Source organism: Carettochelys insculpta, chromosome 24, assembly GCF_033958435.1.
Source record: "Carettochelys insculpta isolate YL-2023 chromosome 24, ASM3395843v1, whole genome shotgun sequence".
In the NCBI taxonomy this organism is placed as follows: Eukaryota; Metazoa; Chordata; order Testudines; family Carettochelyidae; genus Carettochelys; species Carettochelys insculpta.
The window spans coordinates 12,321,057-12,335,085 of NC_134160.1; the positions used below are offsets into that span (position 1 = coordinate 12,321,057).

A 14,029-nucleotide genomic window follows, 5' to 3' on the forward strand; every position below is an offset into this window, starting at 1 on the left:
AAGGGATTTTGGGCAGTGGCTCTGGGCTAAAGCAGATGCAGGTGGGGGTATGAACTCCAGACTAGGTGCAGGTGGTTGGGATGTTGGGTGCAGATCTGGGAGGGAGTTTGGGTGCAGGCTCTACGCTGTGGCAGGGAGTTGGGGTGCAGAGGGGTGAGGAGATGGCATTTACCTTGGACAGTAGCTCCTAGACTAGGGGTCCACAGGCACCACCCCCACAGCTCCCATTGGCTGTAGTTCCCAGCCAATGGGAGCTGTGGAGTCGATGCTCAGAGTGGGGTCAGCACATGGAGATATGCTCCCAGGGCTGCAGGGACATGTCCGTTGGCCAGTTCCAGGGGCATTGCAGAGCAAGAATGAGCAGGATTCCTGCCTTAGTCCTGCTGCACTGCTGGCTGTGGCTGGGGCACTGTCGATCCCTTGTAAATCACCTGAGTCCCTGGGCAATTGGCTCCTTTGTCCCTGGTGGGGTCTGGGACAACTCTTCCAAGTGCTCAGGTACAGGGCCTCGGGCAAACCCTGTGCTGCATGCCTTCCCCCTCCACCCCCCCGCCCCCGACTCCTAGCCCCCTCCCTGGGCAGCCTGGCTGGGCATTGCCTAGGACAGGGAGTGGTCAGCAGATGGCAGCAGCAGCCACAGCCACAGGGGGTCACTTCCAACCTACCTTCCTTCACTCTTCAACGCTGCGTGGTGAGTGTGGGGCAGGGAGGGAGGCAGTGGAAGGCAACCCCCTGTGGCTGCCATCCACTGACTATCCCCTTCCCCAGGTAATCCTCCCACTCCCATCGATAGAATGGCTGGGGCGGCTGCCACGGGGTCCCCAAAAGCACAGGGCCTGGGGCAGCTGCCCCTCCTTGTCCTATTGACAGGCTGGCTCTGGCCTCCTCCATCAGTGGGTCTGGCTCCTTTGTAGCATCTGAGTAATGCTTTATAACATTTCTGGCTGGCTCAGCGATGCTATCCCATCCTGTCAGATGATGCCCTGGCCTTGATGATACAAACCTTTGTCACCTGCCTGCTGGACTATAGCAATGCAATACTGATGGATGTGTAACTGTCAGAACTTAGGGAACTCCAGAAGATTGCATCACATATGCGCAGCAACACAGGCCACTATGAATTCATCAGCCCTGTTGTCCACTCTGTGCTGGCTTCTCATAGCCTATTGAGTCTAAAATTGACTCAATAGGATTTTGTCCAACCTAAACCTCCCTTGCTGCAGTCTAATCCTTTTGCTTCTTGTCCTAGCCTCAGAGGCCAAGGACAAGAAGCAATGGGTTTAAACTGCACTTAAGGACCATCCCAAACCTCCGCACCTTCTGCACCAAATATCAGGCCTGCTTTTCCAACTTGCCCTCTTTAATAACTGAAGAGCAGCACAGATCAGTATTATCTCCCCTTTCTCCCCTCCCTGCATCAAAGTAAAACACTCCACTGCGCACACATACCTCTTGTGGAGCTGATGAGATGGAATGAAACACCTGAGGAAGGTGTTATCCACTGTGCGTAATGCATGACTAGGGGAAGATGATGAGGTCCAACGATGAGAAGACAATAAGGATCTAGATGTTTAAAACAGAACAGAAGAGATGGGTCTGGGAGCAATTCCATCTCCCCCCTTCCCCCACCCTTGACGATGCTTGGTCAAGGTGTCCCTGCCAGGCACGGTGATGCCATTGTTGAGCTGTGACTGCTAGCAGTAACCTCTTGCTAGCCCGGCTGATGGTGACATTGCTCCTGCTGGACACTGAATGGAGCAAGAGAAATTTGTGGGCCAGAACATAGAATCCTAGAATCCTCGGGCTGGATGAGAGCTCAGAAGGTCATCGAGTCCAGCCCTCTGCCCAAAACAGGACCAACCCCAATTAAATCATCCCATCCAGGACTTTGTCAAGTTGGGACTTAAAAACCTCTAGGGATGGAGATTCCACCACCTCTCTCAGTAACACATTCCAGGGCTTCACCACCCTCCTGGTGAAACAGTTTTTCCTAATATCCAGTCTACACCTTCCGCTCTGTAACTTGAGACCATTGCTCCTTGTTCTGCCGTCTGTCTCTGGGTACCAGAACATCCTCTCTCCATTCTCCTTAGAATCCCCCTTCAAGAAGCTGAAGGCTGACCTCACTCTTCTCTTCTGCAAACTAAATAAGCCAAAATCCCCCAGCCACTCCTCAACATTTTGGTTGTGCTCTGCTGGACCCTCTCCAATGCAGCCACATCCTTTCTGTACTGGGGGGGGGGGGGGGGGGCAGAACTGGATGCAATATTCCAGAAGTGGCCTCACCAGTGCTGAACAGAGAGAAATAATGACTTCTCGAGATCTGGGGCATTGTCCCCTCCCATTTCACCCTCCCACCCAGTGGTCCCTGCTCTGGGACCCTGTGCAACTGCCCCCCGCCCCAGCCCTGGCCATAGCAGCCCCCAGCTGAGGCAGAAACTCTGCCCTCGCCCACCTGCGCACCTGGCCAAAGCTACCTGTCTTAGCTCCTCCCCTGATCCTGAGGTCACATCTCCACCTGCCTGCCCCGCCCACTGCAGCGGCCTCTTCGAGGTCCCGCCCCCTCTGGCCTGATAGGCGGCACCGTTCGCCAATAGCGAGGCCCGGGGGTGGGGCCCAGGCGATGCCGTGACGTCAGAAGGGGGCCGGGTTCCAAGCCGGGCAGGTGGTGGGGCTCTCAGTGCGGCCGGTGAGCAGAGGCGCGGCCCCGGGGGGTGTTTGTCAGCGGGGTGCTCGGCTCCGCCCCGCTGCTCGGCGCAGGTAAGCAGCCGCGGGGCGCGGACCCCTTCGGGACTTTGGGGTGGGCAAGGGGGTGTGGGGCAGAGACCGGGGAGTGGACAGGGGGTGTGGGGCAGGGACCCCTGGGGATGGGCAAGGGAGGCGGGGCCACTTGTTTTGCAGAGGAGAATGGAATTAGGGGGCTGACTTCCTGGTTAGAAAACGTCTCTAGGGCCCTGGGAGTCTGGTCTGCAGAATTCTCTGGGGTACAAGCAGGGTGCTTTGGGGAGGGGGGAGTCCTGTGGGCTCAGCAGGCCAGTTAGAGGGGTGCCAGAGAGGGACTGGGGTGGGGGCTCAGAGGAGTGAGGCTAGCGGTTACCTGAGGTGGGCTGGGGCACAGGCTGACCTATGGGATTGCCAAGGAGAGGATACCTGAGGGAGGTGGGGTGGGGGAAGAGCTCCTGTTCTGGGGTGTGCTTGTTGTGGCTGCAAACAGAGAATTTGCTCTGTTTCCCTCCTGCCTTTCTGCTCTGCTTATTTTCCTATTGGTGTGGGGGGGAGTTGTTGGGTTGGGGGAGAGGGAGAAGGGATATGCCACCAGTGATACTTGTTGCCTCATCTGGGGTATCCCAAACATGCTGGTGGTTCTGGGAAGGCTGGAGGGCTCGAATGACTTTGCATCTCTGGTATTTTGGCTATGTGACATTTGCCATTACTCAGCAGTTGCAAGGAATTGCTGTGCCCTGTAAGACATGCACTTAGTTTTTAACTTGCAGACAGGCTCCTGTCTTTGTATGTTCAGCTTAGTCAGGATATTTCCTAGTTTTTCCAACTTTATGCATTGGGATCTGGAAAGTTCCTACTTGAATTTATGGGCAGCCTCTGCAATTTGGCATCCACTGTTCTAGCAGATAATGTCATCTCCAGTTTTCTTCCTCTCCTCTCCCTGTACCTTTCCCCTCCTTCCAGCACTTGAGTGCTGATGTTAAAATGCACAGTAAGTCTGCAGCCATAGCAGGGCAGGGAAGAAGTTGGCTACTGAGCACTCTTGAGTGTGTGCAGGAGACCACATTGCTGTGTTCAGAGGTACGCCAGGGCAGCACTGCGGAATTTCTCTTTCCCTGTCTGTCTCTTGGAGAGCAAACACTCCTCCTCCTGGCTGCTTGCAGACATAAACCAATCCAAATTCATGTTGTACTTAAATCTAACAGCCTCTGGAGAGGATAAAATAAACCCAGCACAGGTTGCAAGACAAACTCTGCTAAAAATGCAATACTTCATTTCTATTCGGCTCTGAGTCAGTTCTGAAAGGCTGATAAATAAGTTGTGGCTGAGCTACTGAAAAACAGGCTTGTAAAAACTTAATCTTCTGTGAGGAGTGTGTCAGAGAAATCTAGGAGCAATGTATTCCATCTGGTTCTGTATCAAAGAGGTTTCTTACAAAATGTAAATAATGTTGTAGTGGAGCCATGGTTCTGTAGCAAGTTGTTTTGTGGCTTGGGAAGTTCTGCTAGGCTGTGTTGATATTTGTACCTGACTGGATATGTTGTACATACCTACAGATATTTTAAATGACGTGTTAATCTATATTTAGGTTATAAGGTTACATTTTAAAGTATTGCTATATTCCATGTACTCGTCTCCACCAAAAGAAGCACACTACATACTTAATGGTATATTAACCCTTTTTATATAGTAACAGAGGAAGCCGTGCTAGTCTATACACCATCAAAACAAAAAGCAGTCAAGTAGCCCTTTAAAGACTAGCAAAAGGGTTTATTAGGTAAACCATTTTGCTAGTCTTCAAAGTGCTACTTGACTGCTTTTTCTTTATATGGGAGACATTAGCTGATCAGCTTCCAAATATGGGGCCCAAATTTGTTTCCCCCAGAAGTATTGAATTCTTGCTCCTTTTTCATGAGTTGTGGCTGTGAACTCATGAAATCCAGACCAATTTTTTTTCAACTGCTGCATTATTTCCCCTTTTTGCCCTTGGAATAAATACAGATAGTCATGGGTGGAAAGGCGCTGGGGAGTTTTCTTAGTTGGCTATTAAAACATTGTAGCTTCTAGGAGAGAAATGTATGGCATATGTGATTTAAACAGGCTGTTAAACTGTAATTTTGTCCTCATGCCAGTTGCTACTCAGAGAGGTCTGGAAAGGCGAATCCCATTGCCACAAAACAGAAGAAAGGAAAACCCCCCGTGCTTCTCCAGCCTTCACATATGCATGGAACATACAGCCCAGTCCTGCCGTGCCAAAATCAGGGTCTGTCCCAGGAAAACTCATCATCGAATAAATCATTTTGTTAGTCTTTAAAGTGCTACACTTCTGCTGTTTTGTTTTGGTGTAGGGAAGGCAGCAATGAACACTTTAGAGTGTTCACTCTTCTGCATTAATAGGTGGGTTTTACCTGCTAAATTTGCCAGAGGACTGCTTGTTGTTTGTCAGGTTAGAGTGGAGCGGGGTGATAGGTTGCTGTGGGGATGTCTGGTGGGGGAGCAGTTTGTGTGAAGGTGTGTGATAGCACATAGAAACTGCACTGCCACTCTTGCTGTCTTTGTAACCCAGGCCTTGACCTTATAAACTCTTAAATGGAATGCAGTAGGGGGTGGGTGGTGGCTGTGCTTCAGCCAGTGGGTAAGTGGATAATGTGTGTAGGAGAAAAAGTTTAGTGGTAACTGTAATCCTTCAGATTGATGTTTTAATCCACTTCCTGGCTGTTTGGGGGCTGGTGAGGGGTCAAGGCTTTTTCATTTTTTTGAAAGGGCAGGGTCATGTCTGGAGAGGCATGGGGTCAACTATGCTCCTCCTTGTGCTAGTGAGACACTTGTTACACTGCAGTTCAAAGCCTGTGGCTGGCCCTTGCCAGTGAACTCAAATGTGGACTAAGGGGCTGTTTGATTGTTGTGTAGATGTTTTGGGCTTGGACTGGAGACCAGTCACCAGGGCCTTATGAGCTGGAGCTGCAGCATCTAAACCAATTAAACAGCCTGAGTGCTGCGAACCTGTGCCAGCTGCAGGCGTCTAATTGCAGTGTAGACATACCCTCTGTTACTTGAGCCCCTTCTAGTCTGCATTTCTGCTCTCGGGGAGGAGAACTTGGCAAACGTACAGCAATGTCTGTAATTCAGGACTGAGGTTCCCTGTTCTGCTCAATGCTATTTACCCAGACTTTCCTTTATACAGAGCCCTGTATGTGCACTGAGCAGGATCACATCCGTTATGCACCTCACAGAGGTGACTATACTACAGACCTTTGGGTGAGTTCAGAGAGAGTCACTCCATTGACTTCAGTCTTAACAACCACACTTGGTGTGTCCTGGAGTCAGTAACAAATGCAGGGCTACTCCATGACCAATAATTGAACTCTGTCGTAGTTCTTCCTCAACCAGTTTCTTTCAAGCTTGGCAGCTCCGTGGCATTCTTCACAAAGGGCCAGACAGATGCTGCTTCTAGATTGTAACACTGTTACCCAGAGAATCTCCATTTCTCAAAGCATGAAATTACTCCTTTGTGTTTTGATTTGGCAATAGTTTGAATTGTTACTTTCCATCTTGCTTTCACCTGCCTCTTACTTCAGCTCAAAGGCCATCCTTGTGCTTGGAAATACAGTAGACCCTAAAGTTACCAAGGGGTTGCATTCCTTGCAATCCTTACATAACTCAAATTTCAGGCAAGTTGGGGCTTGTAGGAGCCAGGAAACAGACCAGCCCACCAGGGCCGGTCAGTTTCCTGGCTCCCAGAGTGGTGGGGTGGGGTGGTCAGTTTCCCGCTCTTGCAAGTTATGGGGGTAGGAATGACTGAGAACCAAGGGGCAGCCTGGTTCCTGTCAGCCTGCTGTAGGTGGGAGTCAGGAAACTGACCAGCCCTGGTGGAGTGGTCTGTTTCCTGGCTCCCAGAGTGGCGGGGAGCCTGGTTTCCTGCTCCCTGCCACTCTGGGGACCAGGTGCTGCTTCTCTCTGGCTTCCCTCAGCAGTGGTGGCTGTCTGCCCACCTGGCTTCCCCCAGCTGGGGGAGCTTGGTGGGCAGACAGCCACACAGCGGCTTTGAAGTTCACTTAACTTGCATTTAATGTGATTTAAGTACAACTTGAAATTAGTAACAGAGAGGAAGCCGTGCTAGTCTATACACTATCAAAACAAAAAGCAGTCAAGTAGCACTTTAAAGACTACCAAAATAGTTTATTAGGTGAGCTTTCGTGGGACAGACCCACTTCTTCAGACCATAGCCAGACTAGAACAGACTCAATATTTTAAGACACAGAGAACCAAAAACAGTAAGCAAGGAGGACAAATCAGAAAGATAATCAAGGTGAGCAAATCAGAGAGTGGAGGGGTGGGGGGGAAGGTCAAGAATTAGATAGAGCCAAGTATGCATTTTGAGGGTTTACTGTACCAGTTTTGGATGAAGGTAGTTTCCAAACCATTGCTTTAGCTGCTAGTGTGGTTCCTCTTGGATTTTAGCCAGACAGACATGGCAGTTGTCTAGAAGCTGTCTCTAGTCCCCTTACCTTAGCCAAGGCTCAGGATGTGTCTTGGGTCAGTCAGTGTGGTCATTTTAAATTGACAGCTGATTTTTTTTTTTTTTTTGTGGAGGGCACCTGGAGGATGACTGAAGATCATATTCTATTAATGGTAGTTTTTAAGCTGATGAGTAATAAAAAAGTTGTTCTTTGGAGCTTCTAATGGCTTGATCTACACTTCGTATACTACCTTCCTAGCTATTCCTCAGAGGAGGATATGTGTGAAACTTGTTTTCCCTTTTCTGGTATCGTACCAGCCGTGTTCTGCAGATGTACAGCTAGCTCTACATTTAAAATCACACTTTAACTCTGGCTGTGCAGCCCGCCCCCCAGCTGTGAGTGTTTGGGGTGGGAGGGTGGTGGGAAAGCATGAAGACTTGGTCACAAAATTCAGGAACTGAAGGGGTTATTGCACCACCTGTTGCAGGTCCTGAGAAGTGACTCTGAAATGGCACCCTGAGGTTTCTTGTCTGTTTTCAGTGATCCACTTCTAAAGTATGAGGGTTTTGTTTGCTTCAGGAAAATTCTTTTGTCAGAAAATTCATCCAGAACTTTGAGTCAAGCCCCTGCTGCAGGCTAGGTAAACAGCTATCAATGGCCACTTTTGAACTGGTATGTCTGGTTTTAAGCAGGAGTCATCTGGGTCTCTGTAAATAGTGTAAAAAGAGTAAGCTAAAAATTAGTGCTTGGGGCTGAACTCAAGTCTTCAGTGGAGACAAGGCCTTAATAATAGTTCTGTTGATGATGCATAGAGAGGAATAAATTCTGTTGTGTTGGGTCTGCAGAGGCTGAACTATTACCATCAGTAGATGTGCTATGCCACTGCACCGTCAGGCTTGGGGGGTGAGAGGCTGCTGAGTGAAAAGGTGCCATTCTCACACAGTGCTTCCTGGGAGCAGAAGCACTTCAAAAAGCAGTTTGAAACCAACTCAGAGTGTCTGGGGCCAGTGCTGTGATGGGTGGGGCGGGGGCGGGGGGGTAGGCGGCGACTGGAATTGTCAATGGGTGCATGGGGCTTTGGGAGCCCTTTCTGCTGAACACACATCTGAAGTCAAATCCCTGGTCAGGAGTGACTTATGTGGTGCCCTGACAAGTATCTTGCTTTGTTCAGAGATTTATAACTGTTCACTGCTGTGCATTGCACTGGCTTTGGGCAAATAGCCAGCACAGTATACTCGGACAACACCCAAAGACCAAAAAATTAGATAGGGGGCCCAGCCAGGCTTATTGTCAAGAAAGCATGGTCCTAGTAAGTAGCAGACCAGCAGTGGGCAATAATTTTTGATTGGGGGGCTGGTGAAGTCACTTCAAGAATTTGGAAAGTGGTCAAGGGCTATGCTTTTTCATGGTATTAGTGGAGAAGATGCAGGGCCTGGGATGGAGATTGGGTGCAGGAGGGATATTAGGGTGTAGGAGGAGGTGTGGGGTCTGGGAAGGAGTTTGGATACAGAAGGCATTTGGGACCTGAGGTAGGGACTGGGATGCGGAGGTTTGCGTTGTGACCTAAGGCAGGTGGGAGCTGTGACCTTGGGAAGTGGATTGGGGTGCAGGGTCTGGGAGGGTGTCTGGGTGCAGGAGGAGGGGGCAGAGGGTTTGGGTTATATGGGGTAGGGGGACAGGAGCAGGGCCAGAGGGTAGGAAGGAGCTGGGGTAAGAGTGTCAGCTGTGGCTGGGAGACTTACCTGGGTGACTCTAGACTAACAGCCCAGCTGACTTCACAGGCAGGTTCTCTGCTGAAAGGCAATGGCAGGAGCCATGTGCATCTGTGAGCCTGAGAAGTGGGTGGGGGGTGCTTCAAGCAGGAAGGTCCCATTGGCCAGAAACCAGCTAATAGGACTGTGTTAGGGAGAGGCTTCAAAAGTACGACCCCCACTCCGTCTCCTAGGCTCAGCTATTAAAAACAAGAAGGGCCCTGCAGCTGCTCTTCTGAGTTGGAGGCAGGAGAGAGGCAGACAGGGAGCCTATCTGAGGCTTCCCATTGTGTCTATGGGCCAGATCCTGTGGCTTGGCAAGCTGGATTTTGCCCAGCTTTGTCGTAGACTCTACCAGAGTATTAACACGTATTAACACCTGTTGCACTAGGCTCAGTGGTTGGAGTTCTCACTGCACCCAAGGCCGGACTAGACAGCCCCTGTGAGAGACACATTTATACAGAGCTACAGACAAGTTAACCCTGACACATCAAGTGCCACTCTGACATACTTGGGTGCCTCCTAGCATCTTGTACCTGCTGATTCAATCAAGACATCTGCCTTCATCTCATCCTGGACCACACTAAGGTTCTTGTTATCTATGGAGAGTGTTCTGGTATTAACTTGCATGTGTTTATGCATCATGCTGTCATCCTGACCACATCCTGGGTCTCTGAGTTCTTCTCTGTAGCAGGTGTGCTGTATCAAGGTGTTCTGTAATCTTTCTTCTGGAAAGTGTGTTTAGGCACAAATGTTTCTGCAATATCAGCCCTGTTCTGGCCAAGTTTTGCGAGCTGATGACCATCTCTTGCTCTCAGAGCTTAACTTTGCTTTGTGTAGGTTTAACCTCTTAATTCGAACTTCCCTGGTGCAGACTAGGGGCCTGGCATCATCAGGGACTCCCTGGGGAGGTTGGGGAATGAGCAGTCCGGGGCCCAGAGTGTTGCATGACTAGGGAAGCCTACGGCCGGCTGGGGCTGTGGAGCTCCAGGGTGGCTGTCCTGCAGCACCTGGAACAGGAGCCATGGTGCCATGAGCAGCGATGCCCTAAGGGAGGGAATCCAGTAGCTGGAAGTGGAGGGTCATGCATTGATTTTGTTTTTCCCTAGTTGGGTGCTGGATCAGGAAGGTTCAACCTGTATTAACAAAGTCATCACTGTTGTTGTTGAGGTCTAGGCAAGATGAGCTTATGTTTTGGGCCCTCTTTTTACTATACCTCTGCTCTTCATGGAATGTTCTTCCTTGTGCCCGTGAGATAGGGGTCACACTGCAGCTATAATCTAGTTGTTTTAACTGTTTTTTTTTCTCCTGACCTGTTCCCTAGGTTTCTCTCCCAGTGAGCAAGCACCGAGGACATGGGGCTGTCTGCTTTGTTTGCCCACTAGAGGCTGCTGATGGGACAGGCTGAAGGAGCTATTTGCTCCTATCTGGGACTGTTAAAATCAAGGTCTCCACTGCTCTGGGCTCCAAACAGGAGCAGCTTTGGTAGAACACTGTGTGCCTATTCCCCAGGAATTCTTCCATCTTCATAAGCAGTAAGACATCAGGGCAGTGCCCAGACAGCAGAGGCCCATCTGCCCTCTTGCTCCAGAAGCGTTGGAATTTTGCACCTCATGACAACTTAGAAAAATGCAGGGGAATGTTTTGCAAAAACATATTGCTAAGGAGAATCTGTTTAGAGGTTTGGTGATGGGATATAGGATGACCTCACTTGGATCCAGCTCAGATCTAGCCCCCAGTTAGCAGTGACTGAAAGAAGTTGCAGTCTGATGGCTTTTTGGTGGCATATGTAAAACGACTTGGTTGGAATATCTCCTTTAATCTCTGAGGTGTGCAGATAGCAATTGGCTAATGCTGTGTGGCAATTCACTGGAGTTGTGGTAATAAAGTCAAAAGCTTCTGGCTGGTGTAGGAGGACAAAAAAAAAAACTTAATGCCCAGGAGTGGTCTCCCTTTAGGCTAGTGGGTGTAATGTACTGTCAGGGCAATATGGAAGAAGCAGTCATATCCTGGGTTCTGTTTGTTTCGTGGCTTGATGAGGGACTGTCATTTAGGTGCCTGTTACATAGTAAAACTCACACCATTTTTTTAAAAAGTTTTCTTCGGATAGTAATTTTTGTACTATAATCTGGGAATCTACCTCAAATAGCAATAAATGTAAATACCTATTCCACTGCCACTTAATTGTAGTTTTTTGAGTCACTGGCAGTGTATTCAAACAGCAGCTCTTGGTGCAAAACAGCAACGATGCACGTTTTTCTGCACTGAAAATATGTACACTTTGTTTAAAAAGAGCTCTATTGTACATGTTCCAGCACTGGTGTAATAGTAGTAGGAGCTCTGCCGGCTGGATTTGGGAGGGAAACCTATTACACTGCTTCTGCAAGCCCAGTCAGTGCTTTATGTAATCAGGGGTTTACAAAACAAGCTCAGAGGCTTGGCAAATCCTGCCTGTTGTTGTCACTGTTCAAAGATTGATGTACTTCCTGGGTCCACTCCCAGCTCTGACTTCTGTGGAAGGATGCAAAGAGCTCAGTCAGAAGAGTCCCTTGTACATGGCATTGAGTCTGTTGTCATTCTCCAGATGAAGCTATCTGATTGTTTCACAAGAGATTTGAACAGCTTTGTGTGGCCTTTGAGGGCTTGGCCTCAGTTCTGAGGCCTCTTCCTCTATTCAGTTGATGGCGTGTGTCTTCAACTGCTCTGATACCCTGCAGTGAATGCTGAAACCTCATGTGTGCCTGTGTTGGGGAGGATGTGGGGTGAGGGCAATCATATGGGCTCCTGTCAGGAATGAGTGCAGGGAAGTGGTTAATCTTCTGAGGTAACCTGAATCCCAGGTGAGCCAATGGGAGTGAAGTAGCTTTGTTTAAACTGAGAACAATTGCAGTTCCCAGGACTTCTGTCTCTGCAATGGGGAGAGAGACCCAGAGGGGAAAGGGCTCCTGGACAATTGGAATAAAACCAAAAATATCCTGACCATCACAAAATCAATCATAGAGGCGTAAGTACCAGGGAAATGTATAGTTAGATGTGTTCATGTTTCTAGTTATTTTAAATTTGGATGAACTGTTGGCTTGTTACCTTGTTTTGTTGTTCGCTGTTCTCCTTTTTTTTTTTTTTTTTTTTTTTTTTCTTTTGTGGTGTTTGACTTGAAATTTTCCCCCTATAACTTAAGTTGAATCCTAGGGAAATATTTTTCTGTGCGTGTGACCCCATGATTTATTTTTCTCTTGTCTTGTGAATAAATTACTGTAAGCAACTGATGATTTCTGTGCCTCAGACCAAATGGTCAGCTACTGAACTACTGTTTTTTTGTGTCCAAGCTCTCTCGTGAAAGGCGGTTTAAAAGCTTTGGGTACCCCCACAGGAAAATGTCTGTGTGTGTCGTCTTGGGGTGGGGGTGTCTTTTCTAGGGTGACCACATCTCCCCTGGCCAACTATGGGACCTGGGGAATGACCCCTATCCTGGCCAAAACGGGACAGATGGTCACCTTATTTGGGGTTCTGGAAACAGGGCTGCCGCCCCACCAACAAAGCTCCTGGCTTCCCCCAGCTGTGGCTGGCAGCCTGTGCTACCATACAGGTCCAGCTCCTGGCTGCCTCAGCTGGGGGAAGCTGGGCGGCTCCAGTTTCAACCCCACTGCGACCACGGTTCACCCCCTTCCATTCCCACCCCCGCTCAACTCCCCTGCAGCTCTAGCTCTAGCTTCAGGCCCGGCCTCTGGCTCCAACTCCTATGCAAAGTCCTGAATTGCATTGGGTTAGCTGAGGCTGTTGCATTAAATGTTTACAGGTGTAGAAGACCATTGCAGCCCAGTGATGACTTTCAGATCCTACGCTAGCTTCTGCAGAACACCAAGTCTGCCTAGGACAGGAAATGGCTTTGTGGATCGATGACCTGAAACAGTGGTACAAACATTAGTTGCATTGTTAATGCAGTTCCCTTCCTAAAGAGATTCATGACCCCATTTAGCAACCAAAAAGTCAGAGATAATGGCCCTGTACTTTGAGACAGATGGCAGCTGACAAAACTAAGAGGGGAAAGGAAGATTTAGGGGAGGAAGCATCGCCTAATGTAGCGAGGACTCCTGGGTTAAATTCCTAGTTTGCGGCATGACCTAACTTAACTGCCTTGTGCCTCTGTTTCCTCCAGTGTAAATGGTGATATCACTTGCCTTGAAATGATGGGGACTAATTTAGCTATAACCACTCAAGTGAGAGGTCTTGGAGTCACTATGGGTAGTTCTCTGAAAACATCCAATCAGTGTGCTGCGGCAGTCAAAAAGGCAAACAGAATTATAGGAATCATTTAAAAAAAGGATAGAGAATAAGATAGAAAATATCTTTTTGCCTCTATATAAAGCCATGATATTCCCACATCTTATATTGCATACAATTGTGGCTGCCTCATTTAAAAATAAAATCTTTCTTAGCATTGGAAAAGGGTCAGAGAAGGGCTACAAAAATGATTAGAGGTTTGGAACAGGTGCTATGTGAAGAAAGATTAAAAAGACTGGGACTCTTCAGCTAAGAAAAAGGAGACTGAGGCCTGGTCCATACTAGGGATCAAAGTAGATCACAGATACAGTTCTAGCCAGGCTATTTGTATAGCTAGAATCAACCTATCAGGATTGACTTCTTGCCTGGTGTACATCAGGCCTCTTTGTGCTCATGTCAACGTCCTTTACTCTGCATCAGCATGGAGTACCAGGGTTAACAGCTGAGCCCAGAGAGATGGATTTTATTTTTTTTCTCCCCTCCCTGCATCTTCACACATGGCAAGGTCGATTGCAGTACATCGACCCCCACCCCTTAAGTGTAGACCTGCTTTAAGGGGGATATGATAGAGGTCTATAAAAATGTTACTGGTGTGGAAAAAGTGAATAAGGAGTACTGGCGTTAGTGTCCAAGCTCTCTCCTGAAAGGAGGTTTAAGAGGTTGGTGTATCCCACAGGAAAATGTCTGTGTGTGTCATCTTGGGGTGGGGGTGTCTTTTTTAGGATGACCATATCTCCCCCGGCCAACTACAGGACCTGGGGAATGACCTCCATCCCAGCCAAAATGGGATGTTCCCATATTTACTTGTTCCCA

General features: G+C 48.8%; 1 protein-coding gene across 1 annotated transcript in view; it reads left to right on the top strand.

The window, feature by feature from the left end:
* Positions 1–2,725: 2,725 nt before the first annotated feature.
* Positions 2,726–14,029, top strand: part of EPB41 (erythrocyte membrane protein band 4.1) — a 217,682-nt gene continuing 206,378 nt past the window's right edge. The window contains exon 1 of the mRNA XM_074976554.1: positions 2,726–2,760. The gene's annotated coding sequence lies outside the window, so the exon portion shown is untranslated. The remainder of the gene's footprint in view (positions 2,761–14,029) is intronic.